The following is a 6,000-nucleotide window of genomic DNA, read 5'->3' on the forward strand; positions in this document are numbered from 1 at the left end:
AGGATCAAGCAACACAAAGAAGAGAAGCCCAGGGAACAGGAAAGCAAAGTCCTGGATAAAGTGCTTACAGGGCAGCCAGAGGAGAAGCTTGGACGGCAAGATTCTAAGAATAACACATGAGCGTGGGGCACGTGCTCCAGTGAATAATCAGCTACGAACAAGAAGGCAAAATGAGCCAGAGAAAAGATGATATGGCCTGCGATGTCAAGCTGGCTGAGTTGTGAAATACAACACTTCACTCGGATGCAGTGAGACACTGGGCACTACTGTGCATTCTGTTTAGTTATTCCCTAGGGACAGTACCTTTAAAATCTAGGATGTCAACAATCAAGATATTGACAAGGTCTGTAGCTCAGTGCAACGGCCGCTTGCATTTGTTACCTTCTGGGGTTGAATTCCCTCCTGGAAATTTGGAGCTAGTTTTCTTGGTTGTTTGACCAGGTATGCCCAGGCCTTGGCTGCCAATCCTTTGATGCATCTGATCTTTATTTGCTCCGCTTGGCAATGATGAAGGATGCTCATTAGAAGTATTTTAAAGCAGCAAAGTATGGTTTTCTGAACTTTAAACATAGCTAAGGAGTAAATGAGAAACTCAAAGTCACATGTCCAAATGCTGCTTGTTCATTTTTTGTAGTCTTAGAGAAAATTTTGCCTTGTAGCAGGTCAGTTTCACTAAAGGGGATTGAGAAGGCATTCCCACCCCTCTTCCCTCTTCCCTCTTCCCCTCCCTCTGGCCCCAGGCCAGGACTCACCTTCTCTCCTTATATCCTGTTAGATCTGGAGATTTCACTGATTAAACATAAATCCCAAAGGACAATGAAAATGCTTGCCGGACTAAATTGATCACACAACACTTTGCACACATGCAGTGTTACATAAAATCTCAACTAGAAAGAAATAGTATTTCTGATAAGTGGCTATATTTGATGCTGCCCCATAACCGTTTACTCTGTTCTCAGCTGAACTGTCTCAGGCCTGCCGGGTGATTCATATTTAGTTAGACAGTAGGCACTGAAGAACTGGGGACTATACAAGGAGTGTAATGCAAGTGATCCGAGAGTCACAAAATTTAACACATTGTACTAGGAAAGACTTTCTTCTAAGACTGTCTAGCTGTTTAGACTAAATACACAAATACCTGAAGTGGTCCATAATCCCTTTTTTGTTTTTAAATATATTTTTACTGAAGTATAGTCAGTTTACAATGTTGTGTCAATTTCTGGTGCACAGCACAACATTTCAGTCATGTAGGAACATACATATATTCGTTTTCATATTCTTTTTAACCATGAGTTATTATAAGATATTGAATATAGTTCCCTGTGCTATACAGTATAAACTTGTTGTTTATCTATTTTATGTATAGTAGTTAGTATCTGCAAATCTCAAACTCCCAATTTATCCCTTCCCACCCCCTTCCCCACTGGGTAACCATAAGCTTGTTTTCTATGTCTGTGAGTCTATTTCTGTTTTGTAAGTAAGTTTGTCTTTTTTTTTTCATGTTCCACATATAAGTGATGTTATATGGTATTTTTCTTTCTCTTTCTGGCTTACTTCACTTAGAATGACAATCTCCAGGTCCATGCATGTTGCTGCAAATGTCATTATTTTTTATGGCTGAATAGTATTCCATTGTATAAATATACCACAACTTCTTTATCTAGTCATCTGTCGATGGACATTTAGGTTGTTTCCATGCCTTGGCTATTGCAAATAGTGCTGCTTTGAACATTGGAGTGCATGTATCTTTTTGAATTAAGGCTCCCTCTGGATATATGCCCAGGAGTAGGATTGCTGGATCATATGGTAAGTCTATTTTTAGTTTTTTGAGGAACCTCAATACTGTTTTCCATAATGGCTGCACCAAACTACATTCTCACCAACAGTGTAGGAGGGTTCCCTTTTCTCTACAGCCTCTCCAGCATTTATTGTTTGTGGACTTTTGAATGATGGCCATTCTGACTGGAATGAGGTGATACCTTATAGTTTTGATTTGCATTTCTGTGATAATTAGTGATATTGAGCACTTTTTCATGTGCCTATTGGCCATTTTATGTCTTCATTGGAGAACTGCTTGTTTAGATCTTCTGCCCATTTTTGGATTGAGTTGTTTTTTTCTTATTAAGTTGTATGAGCTGTTTATATATTCTGGAAATTAAGCCCTTGTCAGTCCCATCTTTTGCAAATATTTCTCCTGTTTTTGTTTTTTGTTTTTTTTTTTTGCATAATCCCTTTTCTATTTCTTTTTCCTTCAAATATATGTTGTCCTCAAATCACAAAAGTATTCTGCATAGCAAAAATAATCCAAAAAGTCAAAAAGTGGAAGCAATCCAAGTGCCTATCAGTGGATGAATGGATAAACAAAATATGGTATATACACATAATGGAATATTATTCAGCCTTAAAAAGGAAGGAAAATTTCGCACATGCTACAACATAGATGAACATTGAAGACACTATGCTAGGTGAAATAAACCAGTCACAAAAGGACAAATGCTAAAATGATTCCACTTATATGAGGTTTCTAAATTTGTCAAATTTATAGAAACAGAAAATAGAATGGTGGTTGCCAGGACCTGGTGGGGAGAGGGGAATGAGGAGTTATTTAATAGGCACAGAGTTTCAGTTTTGCAAGATGAAAAAGTTTCACAACAATGTGAATATACTTATTACTAAACTGTACACTTAAAAATGGTAAAGATGGTAAATTTATGCTATGTTTTTTCATACAATAAAAAAAATTAGTTTTCCCCTAAAAAAAAAGGCTAAATGATAAGTTATGTTACACTGTGGATTTTACCACAATTAAAAATAAAAAGGAAATGCAAAAAAATAAGAGAAACAGTCCAAAAGACTAAAGTGTTACTCAGATAAGAACCCTACACTTTTATTTCCTTATAATCAGATCACAAAATAGTCCTATTGGACAGTAGCTATTTATGACATAACACTTTAATTTTACTAAGAAAAAGCTGAAGCCCAGAAGGAGTAGTTGTCCTGTCTGAGGTCACCCAAAATATAACCTAGGTAGTCTGCCTCAACATCTGCTTTCTTAAATGCTGAACTAAACAACTCTTTTTCAACTGAGAAAGAGAGAGGAGTTTAAAAAGAAAAAGCTCCTTGTCAATCCAGGGACACCACTGCTGCCTACAGATGGGCAGGGCGGGGGGACTCCCCCAGACCCCGTGTGTACAGCTAATGTCTGGACGAGTGTGCAAGATTACCCCATGAGGGGTGGTGAGCAGCTGCTGCTGTCAGGTCCGAGAAGCAGCCAAGGAGGGATGGCCTCGAATTTCATCAGATGGATTGGGGGTGGATGTTTGCAAGAAATTTCTGCCTGCGAAATTAACAAATGAAGGGTTCTGGAAGGTGGTAGAATTCTCCAGAATAGTTTTTCTGAAATGTTGTTGGTGCAATCCTGAGCAAGGTCAAAAGGATGAGGGGGAGAGCATTCATCAAGGTCTCCTTTAACTCTGTGGCTCTTTTGTTAACTAAGATTATTTGAACTCTCAGGAACTTGAGATGAGGTCAACAGGAGCCTCTGTGGTTCCCAATTCCCCTGAGAACAGGGAAGAAGAGATGAAATGTGGGCAAGAAAGGCTACCACAGTGTGTGTGTGTGTGTGTGTGTGTGTAATACACAGGAGTGGAGCCAGGCCTTCAATTGTCAGTTAGAACTGATTGCAAGCAGATAAAGTAGTGGTGAGAGGGAGAAGCAGGGAGGGAAGAAAGGGCAGGGGATGATAGCAGAAGTTGAAATATCTCTATGCCCCGAGGCCAGCTGTTCTCTAGAGGTAGCAGTTTTGTTTATTTTTCAGCCCTTTCAAGTCATTTCTCTTCATATTTCAGAGCTCAAACAGTGAATGAAATTTCAGAATCGCCTTTCCCCAAGGCTGAGCCATTCTGCTTCCTCTCAGTCAAATCTCGCTTCTCTCCCACTTGCTGGCCCCATTCCTCCACGTTCACTCTCCTCCTCCACCTGCAGAGAAGGCCAAACATTGTCTATTTTTGTCCACTTCAGTTCTGATTCTACTGCCCCTCAAGCTGGTGAGGGGACAAAAGTCAAGATATGAGAGAGACCTGGGAAAAGAATTATTAGGGTACTTTGTGGCCTCAGGGAATGTCCTGAATTATAGAAATAGCAGTGGGCCCCATTCAGTTTTGGAATATGGTCCAAAACTTCCATATGGCGTCAAAACTTACCTAGAAAAGCTTCCCCTGTGGATGAGGTCTCCTTCTCTTTCCAACTGAAGGCTAACTGGGAGACTGGAAGGGTACAAGGTCTCTTATGATTAACATCTTCAAAAATCTTTTTTAAATCTTTGCTGTGTTTGGGTTTTCCCCTCATTATTACCTGATCACACCCCTTTGTAACATCATAGGTGTTACATCTACACATCCTCGCTAGGAGGCAGTGTGGGGTTAATCCCAGCTCTGCCACTAACACCCTAAAACAGAAAAAAATTCCTGTTTACCTCCCAGGGCTGCTGCTTAAAGATCCAAAGATGTATTTTTGAATATTTATATTAAGAGAAATAGCCTGATCATATCATATATGTGAAAACTTTATAAACTGATAGAGGTTACACAAGTGATCCTTTTACTTCTATTATAGAAATCTAAAAATTATAGTCCCCTGTTACGTAAGTGATAGCACTGGGACAACTTCCACCAAGTGGGCCTTTGAAATGAGTCTAACAAACTCCAAAGGCTCCATTCTTCAATCTGAAAATAAACCCGGCCAAAGTCAAGGGAATGGTAATGTTGGTAAAACTGACATCAGGACACTAGATAACAAAGTATCTGAAAAATATTATACTCCCAATTAGCAGCGTTGTCTGAGAACCTGCCGCAGCTGCAGCCTCGTTTGGGAAATTGCTGGAAGTGCAAATTCTCGTGTCCCAACCCAGAGCTTCTGGAATCAGATCAGAAGCACTGGGACTGGGGCGCAACAAGCCATGCCCAGGGAGCGTCCACATGATTCCGGGCGTTTGACTCTGGGTTTGAGAACTACCTACCGCTGTACCCAAGGACTTTGTGCAGGGAAGGGCTTTCCAGGTGATTAACATTTCAAACACCTGGCTTCAGCTCGCTAGCACTGGACCTAGACTCTGATTTTTTGATCCTCCTTTCTTGTTCTTTGCCGAGGTTTGCATCTGCTTTGCATTTTGAATCTCAGGCCACAGGCTGGGGCTTGTTTTATTTTTTAGCACCTTAATTTGGACCCCTGTCCTGGGTGGAAGAGATCCATTTCAGTCCTGCCAGGTCTCTCCCCATCCCGAGCTACAAAGCTCCTGGGGTTAACTATGGACCTGGAAAATGGGTCTCACTTCCAGTCCCTCACTCCCTCGGGGTCCCCGCTCGCAGTGTGCCTGTGGGGCTCACAGCCTCCACACCCGGCATGGGGAGCACCCACCCATGTCACTCCTAGCTCCGAGGGACTCTCTCACCCTCCATGACCCCTGGCTTTATTGCTTTTCTGGGCTTTTACAAAAGACCAGGAGAACACTGAACTTCTGGTTACTTCTGCACTTATTCCTGCAGGAATCTCTGAAGCCTCAAAGCCCTAAGAACCTGAAAGTCAGAGAGAACAAACACGAATTTTAAATTCCATAAGTTATCTTGCATAGGTATGTCCCACCGTCAGCTAAGCAATCTGATATATTCCACTTCAAGGTTATAGCTATGGGTAAAGTGTGAACATTTGCAGTCAGGTCATAGTAAGAGTAAGAAAATTCATCTTTTTCCTCTTTCATCTTCCATCCTTTTTCTTTGTAAAATTATCCAATTATTATAGACACAAAGATATAAACAATTTTTTTTAAAAGCATACAACCTTCCTATGGTTAAAAAAAATCCAAGTTTATGTTACCCATATTCCTTTCCCATTTCAGTATTGATATATCAGTACACCTACTATTTTATATCCTGCCCTTCTCACTTATTATGAATGATTTCCATGTTACTATACAAAGCCCGTTAAACTAATTTATAGGGACTG

This window comes from Camelus dromedarius, chromosome 2 (genome assembly GCF_036321535.1).
Source record: "Camelus dromedarius isolate mCamDro1 chromosome 2, mCamDro1.pat, whole genome shotgun sequence".
NCBI classification, from domain to species: domain Eukaryota; kingdom Metazoa; phylum Chordata; class Mammalia; order Artiodactyla; family Camelidae; genus Camelus; species Camelus dromedarius.